Source organism: Amblyomma maculatum, chromosome 7 (assembly GCF_055883805.1).
Source record: "Amblyomma maculatum isolate TAMU_Amacu chromosome 7, ASM5588380v1, whole genome shotgun sequence".
Lineage (NCBI taxonomy): Eukaryota > Metazoa > Arthropoda > Arachnida > Ixodida > Ixodidae > Amblyomma > Amblyomma maculatum.
This window is the reverse complement of record NC_139350.1, coordinates 20,869,503-20,886,951: the sequence shown is the minus strand read 5'-3', so window position 1 is coordinate 20,886,951 and position 17,449 is coordinate 20,869,503.

The following is a 17,449-nucleotide window of genomic DNA, read 5'->3' as shown; positions in this document are numbered from 1 at the left end:
GTGCAGACAGTCAATTGCGTCATCAATACGTAGGAAGCGGGTAGAAATCTTTCTTCGTGACTGAATTTAAACGGTGGTAGTCAACACAAAACTTCCATGATCCATCTTTCTTTTTAACAAGGACAACTGGAGCTGCCCAAGGACTACAGGACTCTCGAATAATACCGCGCTTTAGCATGTCGAACTTGCTTATCTATTATTTTAATTTCAGTTGCTGAGAATCGATAGGGCTTCTGACGTATTGGAGGTGCGGACCCAGTGTTGATCGTGTTATAAATACGACTGGTAGGCAGTGGCATTGAGTCATCTATGGCAAAGTCGAACACTGTCACGTGTTTCAGTAGTAGTTCCACTAGAATACGATGCTCAGTTGTAGAAAGAGACTTACTAATCATAGCCGTAACTTGGGTCTCTGCCTGGTCGCACCTGCTGCTCAGTGACAGAGCTGTTTAACGCCGCGACGGAACGGGATATGCCTTCCTCGAAACGGGCGAGTTTTAGGCCCCGAGGCAACACAGTTGGCTCTTCGGAGCGGTTCACTGTCCACAGCTCAGTGCGGCCTCTTGTCAGGGGAATGACGCAACGAGGCACAATGATACTCTTCTTAGAGCAGGTGAATCTCGTAGGTTCTACTATAGCCTCAAAAGATTCGCACAGGTTCCGAACAGAGAAAACCCGCTCGAATGATGCAGGTAACGCTGGCAAAATTGCGTCTTCTTCCACGGCAAATGCTCCAAAATCAGGTGTCGAGTCATCCACAAGAACAGAAAGTAGTGAAGGATTCAAAGCAATCTCTCCCGTACCACAGTCTTAAGTTGCACCACACTCTTGCAGAAAATCGATCCCAAGAATCACATTATACGTTGACTAAGGCAGTACAGCAAATTCTACTCTAAACTTGAGGCCGCCAATAACAACATCCGAAGCACACACACCAAGAGGAACTAAAGGTTCACCGACACCACGGAATAACACTGCAAGGTCACCACTGAACATTACTTTTCTACCTAAACGGTTCTTAAAACTCAAACTCGTAACAGATACTGTAGCACCAGTGTCCACAAGAGCAATTGTTTTCACACCATCAACAAACATTTCCAATTTGTTCTTTAACATAAACACGGGCAGAGGTATGGACGTCATCCACTCGCCGGCGGCCTCACCTCCATCGGCCGCGCCTCCTAGTTTCCCTGAGACGGAGGGGAAGAACGACGTCGAGGGGAAGGTGACCTGCGTGGGCGCTGGGGTGGCGGCGTCACACTACGATCAGATGTAGGAGATGAATTCCGCAAATATGTCGAATGGTATGAGTCCCCAGTAGGCATAGTCGGGGATCGCTGTTCGGTGTGCAGCCGTCCGTGAATGTTCGCGTGGGGTCTGTAACCTTGGACAGTTGGAAAACGGCGGCGGCAGTATCTAGCGATATGCCCCGCAATGCCACACCTGTAGCACACAGGTTGAGGGCGCCAGCGATCAGCACAAGAGTCCTCACTAACAAAGTCGCGACGTTGGTTGTAGCGAGGCCCTGGCTGCTGACGAACCACGTTTTCAGAGTAGGTGGGCCTCTTTTCCATCGGCTGGTGGTCATAACGCTGAGTACAGCTGCGCTGATCGTCCATATGCGAAGCGCCGCGAGGTTGAACCCATGGAGTGGACAGGGCGGCAACATTTGCCTGCGGTGCACAACTCTGCCGCACATATTCTTCACTACAGATGGCGTCCCTAGATCTTGACAATTCCTCGCGTACAATCTCTCGTATCATATCAGCCATGGAAACTGAAGGACAGGCTTCAACAATGGCTACAGAGGTGACATTGGCCAGTCTTCCGAATTTAGGTGTAATTCGTCGGAGCTTGAGAGCCTCAAACGTTCTAAAATGCTTTATAACATCAGCGGTGGTACTCAGGTTCTCTTTGCTAATAAGAAAATTATAAACGTCTTCCGCTATTCCTTTCAGGAGGTGACCGACTTCTTCTTCTGCAAGCATAGTGGGGTTGACGAGTTTGCATAGCTTTAAGATGGCTTCGATTAATGCAGTACAAGTTTCTCCGGGTACTTGCGCCCGGTGAAACAAAGTTTATTCAGTGCGCTTCTTCTTTGCAGGTTCATCCCCAAACTTTTTCTTGATTTCGCTTGTAAAGATAGCCCATGTACTTAATGAATCCGAAGATGTAGAATCGGCAATGCGAAAAGTAAAGACACAGTATACTGTACTAAAGCGCGACTTCATTGCCAAGGTAGGGAAAAAGCAGGCAGGAGACCAGGCAGTAGGTGACTATGGCATTGGTTCTAGGAATGGCAGGGGGAAGTTACTAGTTGAGTTTGTAGAGCGCAATCACTTACGAATCATCAATACCTTCTTCGGCAAACGGAAGAACCGGAGATGGACATGGAAAGGTCCTAACGGGGAGACTAAAGATTAAATTCACTTCATACTGTGTTCAACCGCGCCATTATGCAAGACGTAGAGGTAATCGGGAAAGTGCGGTGCAATGACCACAGGATGGTAAGGTGCCGAATTAGCCTGAATCTGAAGAAGCAACGAAACAGATTAGTATGAAAGAAACCCATCAACGAATTAGCAGTGAAGGGGAGGGCAGAAGAGTTCAAGATCTCGCTACAGAATAGATATTCAGCTTTAGCCGAGGACGGCGACATTACTCTAGAAGCAATGAACAATAATTTCAGAGATATCATTACTGAGTTCGCTGTACAAGTAGGCGGTAGAATAATTAGAGAGGATACCGGTAAGCTGTCTAAGGAGACGAAAGATTTGATTAAGAAACGCTAGAGTATCAAAGCTTCCAATCCAACAGACCTGATAGAATTGGCCGAGATATCAAATCTAATCAATAAGCGCAAGGTGGCCGATATAAGGAAGTATAACATGTCGAAAATTGAGCATGCTGTAAAGAACGGGGGAAGCCTTAAAGCGGTCAAGAAGAAATTGGGCATAGGCAGAAACCAGATGTATGCGATAAGGGACAAGGCGGGCAACGTCATCATGAGCATGGACAAGATAGTGAAAGTAGCCGAGGAGTTCTATACAGATAGAGGCTGCACAAAAACCATAGTTCTGCATACAGAAAGTAACAAAATTTACATAAAGAAAGGTGTTAGGCAAGGAGACACGATCTCTCCAGTACTGTTCACAGCTTGCTTAGAGGAAGTATTCAGAGACTTGGAATGGGAGCAATTAGGGATAAGGGTAGATGAAGAATACCTCAGTAATCTGCGATTTGCGGATGCCATTGCCTTGCTAAGTAACTCGGGGAATGAACTGCAAATAATAATTGATGTCCCCCAGTCGGAAAACACTACAGAAAATGTTCTGATGTTACGACAGAATTTCTGTGCGGTTTTTGACGGAAAACTTGTTGTGACAACAGAACATTCTGTAGTAACATCAGAAATGTCTGTAGTTACAACAGAAAAGTACTACAGAACTACAGACAACAGAAATATACTACAGAAAAACTACAGAACTACAGGAAAATCTGACGTTTATGACAGAACTACAGAATATTTTGTCGTATTTTTGACACAGTTCTGTAGTTTTTTTCGACTGGGCCTAGACAGGAAAAGTAGAACGGTTGGCTTAAAAATCAGTATGCAGAAGACTAAGGTAAAGTTCAACAGCCTCGGCAAGGAACAATTTACGTTAGGTAGCCAAGCACTGGAAGTAGTAGGGGAATATTTATACTTAGGACAGGTAGTAACCGCAGATCCGGACCATGAAAAGGAAATAACAAGAATAAGATTGGGATGGAGCGCATTTGACAAGGACTCGCAGATTATGACTAGCAGCTTACCGATATCGCTCAAGAGGAAAGTGCACAACAGTTGCATTTTACTTGTACTCACCTATGGGGCTGAAATGTGGAGGCTAACCAAGAGGGTTCTACTTAAGTTGAGGACAACTCAGAGGGCTATGGAACGAAAAATGGTAGGGGTATCATTAAGGGATAGGAAGCGCGTAGAGTGGGTCAGAGAAATAACTCAAGCTACCGACATTCCAGTGGAAATTAAGAAGAGATGGGCATGTACAGCAAATGTAACGCGAAGAGAGGCTAACCGATGGTCGCTTACGGTAACTGGATTCCAAGGGAAGGAAAGCGTAGCCGGGGGAGGCAGAAACTTAGGTGGGCGGATGACGTCAAGAAGTTCGCAGGGGTGAACTGGATGCAGCTAGCACAGAACCGGGTCAATTGGAGAAATATTGAAGAGGCCTTCGCCCTGCAGTGGGTATAGTCAGGCTTTTGATGATGATGATGAGGAGGAGGATTCAATGTATGCGCAACATATGACAAAACTTTAGACAAAGTAGCTGTATTCTTACCTCGATCGAAGTTGAGAATACGCACAGTCATGGCCTTTCTCAAACTTGAGGTTATAAAGAAAGCCATAGCACGAGAGACATGCGCCTCAGCGTAGCAGGCAGGCGGTGGATCAGTTCCTGATGCGGTTGTTTTCGTGGAGCGTCTTGCGCTCGTCTTCATATGATAGTATTTTGAAGACTAGGACCGTCCGTGCCACGAGCTGCTGCTGCACGAGATCCTAGAAGCACATGGAGTGAAATAAGCGGCACAGCCCTAATAAAGAAAAAAAAAATTGGAGAACTCTTAAGCTTCGCCTTTAAGAATGGAACACGATAGCTATATTGAGCAACTTGCTATACTAATTTGTATTTATTAATCCTTCCGGGACGTAGAAGCGATGCCAACCACCTTGCCGAAACGCGCGGGCCTCAAGTTGCAGTCGGCTCGGATTGGCAACATCGTTGCCGATCCTAGCCGGCGCGATAAAAATTTCGGAGGTCTTACCCTGTTTATCTTATTCCGTGCGCCACATGCATGATGACGCTGCGTGCACGCCAAGCAAAGAGGAAGTATAGCGGAAAAGAATTTGCCACTCGCTTAACTGCGTGTTCTGTAATTTATATGCTCATAAATATTATAAGCCACAATACACTTCTCTAAGGGACATTTCTCAGATAACACCGCAATCAATAGACGCGCCTTTGTCCATTTCAAACCATCTGGCTGGCGTGGTGGAGGATTCTGCTTCCGGCAGCCGAGCTGAACGGATCGCAGGGTCGTGGGCTCCAACTGAGCTGCGATAGCGGCCGCGGAAACAGGATTGATGCAAGCGAAGATAAGGACTGCCAGATTATTTTGCCTACACTGCCAACCGGTCGTGTTGTCTTAAACACGGTTTTTCTTCACGGTGATGTACGAGTGAGGCCTTTCCGGGTCGAAGATTTTCGTGACGCCCTGGCCGAGTCCGGTGGGCTCCCCGACGTGGTTGCGTTGGGGGCGTACCAAATCAACCATGTCTGGGCGGTTACCCTGCGGAGTGCGGGGGCAACAAAAAAGCTGCTCGCCTTCAAGGAGCTGCAAGTGAAGAAACAACGCTGTCTTATCATTGACCCGGAAGACCAGCAGGTAAACCTGAGGCTTCATTGGATGCTTCACGGCGTGGCCGACGACGACATCCGGACGGCGTTCGCGACGTTTGGCAAGGTGACGGAAGTCACGCGCGAGCGGTGGCGGATACAAGGCGTCAATGACAAGGGTTCTCATCATCATCATCATCATCATCAGCCTGACTATACCCACTGCAGGGCGAAAGCCTCTCCCATATTTCTCCACTTAACCCGGTTCTGTGCTAGCTGCATCCACTTGACCCCTGCAAACTTCTTAATCTAATCCGCCCACCTTACTTTCTGCCGCCCCCTGGTACGCTTTCCTTCCTTTGGTATCCAGTTTGTTACCTTAAGCGACCATCGGTTATCCTCTCTTCGCACTACATGTCCTGCCCATGTCCATTTCTTCTTCTTAATTTCCACTAGAATGTCGGTAACTTGAGTTATTTCTCTGACCCACTCTGCACGTGTCCTATCTTGATGTTACCCTACCATTTTTCGTTCCATAGCCCTCTGGGTTGTCATCAACTTAAGCAGAACTCTCTTGGTTAGCCTCCACGTTTCAGCGCCATAGGTGAGTACAGGTAAGATGCAACTGTTATATACTTTCCTCTTTAGCGATACCGGTAAGCTGCTAGTCATAATCTGCGAGTGCTTGCCAAATGCGCTCCATCCCAATCTGATTGTTCTTGTTATTTCTTTTTCATGGTCCGGATCTGCGGTTACTACCTGTCCTAAGTAGACATATTCGCCTACTACTTCCAGTACTTCGCTACCTAATGTAAACTGCTGTTCCTTCCTGAGGCTGTTGAACATTACCTTAGTCTTCTGCATATTGATTTCAAGCCTACCTTTCTACTTTTCCTGTCTAGGTCATCAATCATTATTTGCAGTTTATCCCCCGAGTTGCTTAGCAAGGCAATGTCATCAGCAAATCGCAGATTACTTAGGTATTCTCCATCTACCCTTATCCCTAACTGCTCCCATTCCAAGTCTCTGAATACTTCCTCCAAGCAAGCTGAGAATAGTACTGGGGAGATAGTAGGACTTCAGTAGGACAAGGACTGTCCTACTGAAGTTGAAGCCGGGCCTGAAAGTGGGCGACCTGCCACATTAGGTACGCGTCGCCAGAAAGTTGCCCCTTGTCGTGGCGCCTGGACGCCCGATGCAGTGCCTCCGCTGCCACGGCACCGGTCACGTGCGTCGGGAATGCAAATTCCCCCGCTGCACGAAATGTCGGTGGTATGGCCACGTAGACAGGGCTTGCGTACGCACTTACGCGGGAGCTACGGGTGCAGCGTCAAATGACGACACGGCGGAGCTCCAGATGGACGTAGTGGAGGCCGAGGAATCCGCAAAAGGCATTGAGGAACAGGAAAAGAAAACCGGTGATATGGACTCTTCAGGACCTTCCAGTAGCGATGCCGGGCGGAAACCTGAAGCGGGAGAACCTGCGGGAAACCAGATGGAGGAGCCGACTGAAGGAGTAAGCTGGCCGGCACTCAAGGAAGCAGAACCAGCGTCTCTGTTTGAGCAGAACCATGACAAGAACGCTACCCTCTCCACCGACGATCCTGCCCCATTGAAGCGGACCCACGCCCAGACCAGTGCTGAGGGAAATAAGGCGACATCTCCCAGCGCCGAGGAGCCGCCGGCAAAAACCAGCCAAGGGCGGCTGTCCATTTTGCGGCCGCGAACTAATGGGTCGGCGGACAGGAGAGACCACGACAAACCGCCACCGCAGTCAGGCCTGCCGCCAGCACCGGATGGCTCCGGTGTCAAAGACGTCGTCTAGCCACACGCTAGACGCGAGAGGTAAGCACCATGCTACCGGCCTCTTTCCTCTGAATGAAAATGGCTTCTAGAGCTCCGATAAAAGTAGATACACTTAATGTCAGGGGACTGGCAAGCAAGAAGAAGCAGGGCAGGGCAGGAAACGAAAGTTGATGGGGAAGAAGAGACCGGTAACATGGTGCGACGTATCACGTCTAGGTATTTTGCAGCAGTGAACCACGCAATTGGCACGTCTGCGGGCTGTGTCATTTTTTAAAGAAATTACCCGGACTCAAGGTTCAGGCGCATATGGCATGTCCATCAGGCAGATGTGTTTGTGTTGATTTTCTGTACAACAAAAAGTATTGGCGCATTATTAGTGTGTACGCTCCAAGTGCTGTGGATGAGAGGGTAGCTTTTTTTCAAAACGTACAAAAGTACATCAGTTGTGAGAAATCCCTGATTGTCACTGGCTACTTTATTTGGGTCTTGAGAGGTTGCGATAAATCCAGTACAAGAGTGTTTAGGGACAGAAGTACTTAGGCTCTCTCAGAAATTATAGACACTAGCAACCTTGACGACGTGGCGGAATGTTTAGAAGGATCGCGTTGTGTGAAGTTTACACATTTCCAGCGGTCAAGCCACGCGCGGCTGGATCGCATTTATGTTTCTACGGACGTCATATCAAAATGCAGTAGTTACAATGTACTAAATATTTCATTTTCTGATCATGTTTAGTGGAGTGCGGGATAGGGACAAAAAATCGAGGCAATCAGTTTTCATGGGAGAGGTGGAAATTATATAATAAGCTCAATACAGACGATATCTTTAGTAGAAAAGTAAGCGAAGAAATTGACAAAATAGAGTCTAGGGGGGATATGAAAATATGGCAGCATTGGGAACTTTGTAAAGAGCAAATAAAGATAGCAGCAATCGAATGGTCAAGCTGTATACGACAAGAAGAGAAGCGTGAAAAGGACAGTTTAAGATCCTTGCTGGCTAGACTACTTGAAAAATAAAGCGAAGAGCCTGGTAAATGGATGGATGATATTAGAAAATAAACAGAATTGAACGGTTCGAAGAAGAGCGCTATCGTTGTGCGCTTGTGCGGACGAAGGCGCAAGATATAGCTGCAGGGGAGACACCGTCGAAACGAGCACTAGGAATCGAGAAGACGCGTGCTCAGGGAAACCACATTGAACTGATCGAATTGGGCGGGACGTTATCTGGAGAAAGCGGTCATATCCAGCAGGCGTTTCTTGAATATTATCGAACGCTGTTTACAAAGCAAGACGTGGAAGTAAATGCATTCAAAGGAAAGTTTCTGGGCGCTTTACCGCGATTAGATGATGAACAGAAAGATAGGCTGGAGCTGTCAACCGCGTCGGAGGTCGAGTTTGCCATAGAAAAATTGAACCCGGGAAAATCTCCTGGCCCCGACGGGTTAAGCGCGGCGTTCTACAAAGCCTACAAACATGAAATAGTGCCGGTACTGACAGCCGTATGCAACGAGGCCTACAATGTAAATGTATTGCCCCCGTCTTATGGCAAATCCCACACAGTGCTGATTCCTAAATACAATGAAGCAGATAAGTTACAACAGGTTACAGCATATCGCCCTACCGCACACACGAATGTAGACTACAAAGTTTTTATGAAAATTCTAGCCCGTAGACTACAGTCAGTAATTCAACAATTAGTTGGACCACACCAGACGTGTGGGATCAAGGGTCGATCCATTGTTTCCAATGTGCATAAAGCGAGGAGTGTGCTTGAGTGCTCTGATCACACAAAAAGTGGTGTAGCCATCCTTCAGTTGGATCTGGAGAAAGCATTTGATTGTGTCACATGAAATCCTGTTCTGCATACTCGACCATGTGAATGTAAGGTCCGTCATTCGCGAGGGAGTGGCCATGGCGTACTGAAGCTGCACAACAAGATTGATAGTAAATATGAGTTTGGGGGCCCCTATAAACGTGCAGCGATCGGTGCGCCAGGGTTGTCCCCTCAGCCCTCTGCTATTCTGCATCTACATCGAGACACTGTGTTTAAATATCATAGAAAACGACAAAATTCGTGGCTTCCAATTGCAAGCTGCAGAGATTAAGCTGCTGGCATATGCGGACGATGTGGCTGTATTCGCAGTGAATCCCGAAGGGGTAATCGGGGCCGTGTCGTCGTTAAAAGAATTCACAAAGGTGTCCGGCAGTAAAGTTAATTGGTCAAAGTCCCTGGGGCTTTGGCACGGAGAATGGCAAACGACGCCCGATAAGTTCGCAAATATGTCCTGGGTGACAACACCAGTAAAGTACTTGGGAGTCTCACTAGAGAGTTATCGCGATAGCGAATCGTACTGGAGGACACAGACTCAAGCCATGCGGGAAAAGGTGGAGGGGTGGAAAGGGCAACAATTGTCAGTTTTCGCCAGGGCCACAGTGTTCAATATGTTTTTTATGTCGAAGCTGTGGTACGTGATGCAAGTGTTGCATGGTGCAAGGATGAACGTACAGAGACTGCACCGGATATTCGCCATTTTTGTGTGGGCAGCAGAATGGGAGCTATGTAGCCGGACCAGTTAGTTTAGGCGGGTGAAGGACGGTGGACTGGGTTTGGGGCATTTATTTCTACGACAGATTGTCAGCAGATTTCTTTTTATGCGCGATGTAAAAGATCCATTCTTGCGTACTGTGTGCCAATTAAGGCTCGGAAATGCACTGCCGGGCTTTGTTGTCTCGACCGAAAGAGTATCGGGACGCATTTTTGGTTATTTTAGAGAAGTTGTCGCTAGTGTGCGATTCCTGTCAGTTCGATTATCTTATGAATATTTATCTTGTGTTAGCAGGAAGAAGCTGTACAAGGATTTGTGTGACGTAGTTCTTCCCATACCAATGTCATCATCATCATCAGCATGACTATACCCACTGCAGGGGGAAGGCCTCTCCCATATTTCTCCACTTAACCCGTTTCTGTGCTAGCTGACTCCACCTGACCCCCGCGAACTTCTTTAGCTAATCCGCCCACCTAACTTTCTGCCGTCCCCTGCTACGCTTTCCTTCCCTTGGAATTCAGTTTGTTACCCTAAGCGACCATCGGTTACCCTCTCTTCGCACTACATGTCCTGCCGATGTCGATTTCTTCTTCGTAATTTCCACTAGAATTTCGGTAACTTGAGTTATTTCTCTGACCCACTCTGCACGCTTCCTATCTCTAAATGTTACCCCTACCATTTTTCGTTCCATAGCCCTCTGGGTTGTCCTCAACTTAAGTAGAACTCTCTTGGTTAGCCTCCACGTTTCAGCGCCATAGCTGAGTACAGGTAAGATGCAACTGTTATATACTTTCCTCTTTAGCGATACCGGTAAGCTGCTAGACATAATCTGCGAGTGCTTGTCAAATGCGCTCCATCCCAATCTTATTCTTCTTGTTATTTCCTTTTCATGGTCCGGATCTTTGGTTACTACCTGTCCTAAGTAAACATATTCGCCTACTACTTCCAGTACTTCGCTACCTAATGTAAACTGCTGTTCCTTCCCGAGGCTGTTGAACATTACCTTAGTCTTCTGCATATTGATTTTCAAGCCTACCTTTCTACTTTTCCGGTCTAGGTCATCAATCATTATTTGTAGTTCATCTCCCGAGTTGCTTAGCAAGGCAATGTCATCAGCAAATCGCAGATTAGTCAGGTATTCTCCATCTACCCTTATCCCTAACTGCTCCCATTCCAAATCTCTGCATGCTTCCTCTAAGCAAGCTGCGAATAGTACTGGGGAGATTGTGTCTCCTTGCCTAACACCTTTCTTTATGGGAATTTTGTTACTTTCTTTATGCAGAACTATGGTTGCTGTGCAGCCACTGTATATATCTTCCAGCACTTTCACGTACGGCTCGTCTACCCCCTGATTTCGCAATGCCTGCGTCACCGCCGAAGTTTCAACTGAGTCAAATGCTTTTTCGTAATCAATGAATGCTATGTAAAAGGGCTGGTTATATTCCGAGCATTTTTCTATCACCTGATTGATGATATGGATATGATCGATAGTAGAGTACAGTTTCCGAAACCCTGCTTGATCCTTTGCTTGATTGAAGTCTAACGTTGTCCTGATTCTATTAGCGATTACCTTAGTAAATACCTTATACGTAACAGACAGTAAGCTGATTGGTCTGTAATTTTTAAGGTACTTAGAGTCCCCTTTCTTATGAATGAGGATAATGTTTGCATTCTTCCATGATTCCGGCACCACCGATGACACCAGGCACTGCGTATACAAGGTGGCCAGTTTTTCTGACACGATATCCCCCCCGTCCTTGAGCAAATCCGTAGTTATCTGATCCTCTCCAGCTGATTTCCCCCTTTTCATAGTTTCTAATGCTTTCTTGACCTCTTCCTTCGTCACTGGTGGAACGTCTGAATGTTTTCCCCTACCGCCAATCTCATTACGGTCCTGACTACTATGGCTACTGTAGAGATTTGTATAGAACTCCTAGGCTACTTTGACTATCTTATCCATATTCGTGATGACGCTGCCCGCCTTGTCCCTTATCGCATACATCTGGTTTTTGCCTATGCCCAATTTCTTCTTTACCGCTTTATGGCTTCCCCCGTTCTTTACAGCCTGCTCACTTTTCTCCATGTTATGCTTCCTTATATCAGCCACCTTGCGCTTATTAATTAGCTTTGATATCTCGGCCAATTCGATCCGGTCTGTTGGATTGGAAGCTTTCATTCTCTGGCGTTTCTTAATCAAATCTTTCATCTCCTTAGACAGCTTACCGGTATCCTCTCTAACTGTCCTACCGCCTACTTCTACCGCGCACTCAGTAATGGTATCCCTGAAATTATTGTTCCTTGCTTCTAGGGTAATGTCGCCATCCTCGGTTAGAGCTGAATACCTATTCTGTAGTGAGATCCTGAACTCTTCTGCCCTCCCCCTCACCGCTAATTCGTTGATGGGTTTCTTTCTTACTAATCTGTTGCGTTCCTTCTTCAGATTTAGGCTAATTCGGGACCTCACCATCCTGTGGTCACTGCATCGCACTTTCCCGATTACCTCTACATCTTGCATAATGGCGGGGGTTGAACACATTATGAAGTCGATTTCATTTTTAGTCTCCCCGTTCGGACGTTTCCATGTTCATTTACGGTTCTTCCGTTTGCTGAAGAAGGTATTCATGATTCGTAAGTTATTGCGCTCTGCAAACTCGACTAGTAACTCCCCCCTGCTATTCCTAGAACCAATGCCATAGTCACCTACTGCCTTGTCTCCTGCCTGCTTTTGCCCTACCTTGGCGTTGAAGTCGCCCATTAGTACAGTATACTGCGTTTTTACTTTTCGCATTGCCGATTCTACATCTTTGTAGAAGCTTTGAACTGCCTGGTCATCATAACTACATGTAGGTGCATAGGCCTGTACAGCCTTCAGTTTATACCGCTTATTAAGCCTAATTACGATGCCTGCCACCATCTCATTAATACTTACAATTCATTGATATACCCGCTATATACTTATTGACAAGGAAACCTACTCCTAGTTCTCGCCTCTCCGGTAAACCTCGATAACACAGTACATGCCCATCCTTCAGCACAGTATATGCCTCATTCGGCCTTCTAACCTCACTGAGCCCTATGACATCCCATTTCATACCTTCTAGTTCCTGTAAGAGCACTGCTAAACTAGCTTCACTAGCTAGGGTTCTAGCATTAAACGTTGCCAGGGTCAGTTTCCAATGGCGGCCTGTCCAGCGGAGCCAGTATTTCTTAGCACCCCCTGCTGCGTCACAGGTCTGACCGCCGCCGTGGTCAGTTGTTCCGCAGCCGCTGGTGACTGAGGGCCGGGGTTTTGTGGAGCTTATCATGAGAGATTGCGGCCAATTACTGCACTAGGGTGGCCAACTCCTTTTCTGGTGAGGGAGTGCGTTGCCGGAGGTGTTCACCGGCATCAGGTCGCACCCCAAACCTGTTCATACAATTCCATCGACACGCGGATTTTTTTTTATATCCGGTGGAGAATTGCGCGGCACCGGGATTTGAACCCCGGTCCTCTTGCATGCGAGGCGGATGTTCTACCGCTACGCCACCGCCGCAAACCAATGTACAGGGTCCTTCAAAATATGTGCGAACACGGCGAAGCGTGCCCGCGCTCCGTGAGCGTCAGCGCATCCGGCGCGGTCGCGCATCGAAACAATGTGGCGCATGCGCACGCTATGTGCGCATGCGAACGCTTCGAATATGTGCGAATATGCGAATATGTGCGAACGCTTCGCCGTGTTCGCACATATTTTGAAGGACCCTGTACAAGGAATTATACAGTAGAGGACCAGGACGCGACGTACTTAAGCGGGTGAAGGCGATGCAGGTGCCGTCAATTGCAAAAACGTTTTCTCTAAGTTACACACGGAAACACTGCCAGTAAAGAAGTTCTTGGAAGGGAAGAATTTATTTTTACCTTGGGGTTCGCATTGCTTAATTTGTAAACAGCCAGAAACTATAGACCACGTTTTCCTACATTGTTGGGAAGGGGTATACTTTTGGGATATTTTACAAAGGACTTTAAAAAAGGAATTTCTTTTAGACTCGCATGTTGTTAGGTACTTGCCAGTAGAGAATGAGGATGCTAATGGCCCTCCACTGTATTTGGCGCTCGAGAATGGCAGGATACCATTGCAATCTTGACGTACGGCCAGCACGGATCTATTTTCGGGAAGCCATGAATAGATATATTGAAATTCAGAAACTTGCTCCTGAAGCTCCCGAGTGTCTCGGAAGATTGGAACCATTAGTGACCCTAAGAGAATTTTAACATGACGAAGCCACAACCCACCTGGCTGATTGTTGTATTAATGAATGCTGATTGTGCCCTGTAAGTGGTTTTGTGTATTGTGCCGAAGTCAGGCAATAAAGGAAAAAAAAAAGCTGGCGTGGTGGAGTCGTTAGCGTACTCGTCTCGCACTCCGGAGGCACACGTTCGATTCCTCAGGTCGACGTTTTTTGCGACTTGTTTTTATTTAATAATGCGTCTTGGATTTTGCGCTCACGGCCCACGTCGTCCGGCGACGACGACCCCGACCTTTCTGCGACACGGGGCCCTTAACGCTGTCGCGTTGAGATATGAGAGCTTCTCGTAGTTTGTCCCTATTATCGACGTTATTCTGCCCAACGTACCGCACGGATCGGCGCGCAGAAAGCACATCCGCGTAAATGCGCAGGCTCGCCTTCATTTAGCACCTCATTCGTTCTGTCCTGCATTTAGCATGACAGAACGCGACGTAACCACACAGTTGCGAGATTAACGAATCCCCGAATGCAAAATCGCACGCGCTGCTGGAACAAGGGGGTGCCTAGCAATTTCCTTGAGCATCCAAGTTATATGCAAGCACTGTGCGCCCTTGCGTACTACTCTCATACTCATACGCAAAACTGGAGAGACCACGGGTTTGGCTGTAGGAGCTCCTGCGGAGACGGACCGCGACGCTCCTATCTTGCATTGCGAGAGGGCCCGGCGTTACGCATATCGCCCTCGCTCTCGAGCTGGGGCTTACCGTGACTGACAAACTTCCAGCATGGTGTTCAGCCACTCGGCTGCGAAGGTCATGTAAAAGCGGACCAACTTCAGGTGTTTTGAAATCGCGCTCTCTCGCAATAGTGACGGAAGCGCACGGTAGCGCTTCGTCGACTCACTTGACCACGGGTTTGGATGTATGAGCTGCTGCGGAGACGCACCGCGACGCTCCTATCTTCTGTTGCGAGAGTTCCCGGCGTGACGCATATCACTCTCGCTCTCGAGCTGCCGCTCACCGTGACTCAGCGCGGCTTTGAGCCACTCTGCTTCGAAGGTCGCGTAAAAGCGGAGCAACTTCAGGTGCTTTCAAATAGCGCTCTCTGGCAGTAGTGACGGAAGCGCACGGTAGCGCTGCGTCCACTAACTCGACTCTGCGGCGGCAAAATGCCTTTTGAGTTTCAGCGACGCACCGTATTTCCTCCCCTCACAAGAAATAAAGTGCTATTTTAAGCGATTCCGTTATTAACCCCAAGTTGAAAAATAATGTCCGTCAGCGTCGGCAATGTGGCCGTTTAAGCGCTCCTCCCCCCCCCCCCCCCACACACACACATACACTTTAGAAGAATGGCAGTATCGTGGAATCCCGAGCATGCCTATGAGAGATTGCATGAAAGTACGCAATTATCTTCCCATGCGACAATCATCATCCCATTCAGCTCGAAATTTTCACCTGAAGAAGTATGTGCGATGTAGTATACACCAACCAAAAAAACAAATTTCCACAACACACTAAATGATTCAGATACGATACTATCTCTATCATAATTTCATTACATAGACGGTAACATATGCCAGGGGCGTTCATTTCATCAATAACCAGAGAATATTTCTCTTAAGTTCAATAATCTGCGTGAGTTTGCCCTTTTAAAGGAGCTAATAGCTTATTCCAATCGAAGAACCGGAGTAAGCTCCCTTGTTCCACAGACCGGAGACGACAAATCAAAGGCAGTTATCCGACTGGATACCGTGACACCGCGATGTATTTTAACTGCATCGTTGGATCATTAGGTACATTCCGCTATCAGTCCCGGACTGTCCGGAATTACGTGATGACAGCATCCGGGCGTTCGATCGTTTTCGAGCAGCTATTTCAATTTAAACACCCAGCCCGTTCTGAGTACAATTGTGTCCCTACAGACCATAAGCTGCTGTAAGACGTTAAAATTTTGCGGCTTCGCATTCGTGTCTTGAATTTCACTACACACGTAAGCATCAGAGCATATAGCACGAATATTTTTTTGGTCCTGCACTGAACTTTTTAACCTGTTTCGTGATTTTTTCACCACACAGGTCTGAAAGCGTCGCAAGCGAACCGCTTTGTCCTGGAACAGCTTACTCTTCGTTTTGTAAACGCTTTTGTTTGCTTCCGAGCACAGTGAGCTGAAACTTTTGAAGACGTTCGTTAGCCGCAACGGCTAGAAATCCCTGCCAAACAGAGGTGACTAAAATGCTTCACACTCAGGCATGTCACGCTCCGTTCGCAAAAAGCATCGATTGATTCGCGCCTGTGTTATCCATATTTGGTATGGCACGTACACCATAAGAAAAACGCGTTCACGGCGCCAGTGCATAACGGATTCGTGGTGACTGATGGTTGTCATTTTCAGCGATGGACGGAGCTTGCAAAGTAATGTGACCATCATGCTGCCTCCTGTCGGAGCAGAAGCCGAGACCTGTCAGCAAGTAGTCTATACTGGAAAATCTAATGTACCCACTGCGTTCATCCTGATGCCATTTGTGGAAAAGCGGATTGACGATACGAAATGTGATTGACTGATGTCGGCGCGATATGGTTGCTCGTTTCTGAATGCGCAACGATCTCTTTTAATGATGCCAGCTTGTTCACCCGCGCGTTTACATAAGACGACCTGCCGGGGTGCCGCAGTGATTAGGGCGCTCGACTAATGTGCCCATGATGCGGGATCGAATCCCGGCCTCGGGGGCATTTTTTGATAGAGGCCAAAAGCTAGGCACTCGTGGGCTGGGCAATGTCAGTGCGCGTTAATTAACCTCAAGTGGCCTAAATTTATGTTACCCTTCGCTACGGCGTCCTCATAGCGTGAGTCGCGTTAGGACGTAAAACCTCATAAACCAAGCCAACCTTTTATAATATACATGGCATTTTGGATACAGAAGTTACAAGGAACAACTCTGTTTCCGCTTTGCAATGATTTCCGAGACAATGATTACCTTCACCGCGACAGCGGTCCATGCTTGATCGATTGATGAAGTAGTTTTAAATTTTTCGTATACACAATTCTGTGTCTTTGCGAATCGGAGGTGTCCCGCAAGGATCTATCTTATCTCCTTTGTTGTTCAACTTATATGTGAACTATATATGCGACCACCTGAAAGAATCCACCGTATTCCTTTACGCTGATGACACTTTACTAGTATCGAGCAACCCTGAGTTTTCATGCGCCCAGGCTAACCTTCAGGAGGACGCTATTAAAGTTAGTGATTGGTTTGCCTGAAACCTAATACAAATAAATAGCACCAAATCCAGAATTGTCTGTTTTCGTAACCCGCACAAAATGTACCAAGTGTAGGTTCCATATATTTACACCCCTCATATTTCTCTTCGTGTTCTTGTCAAGCTAGAGCTATAGCTAGAATCCCGTCGGTTAAGTATCTTGGTGTGCACATAGACATCGATCTGACATGGAATACTCAGTTGACCCACATTTGTAAGAA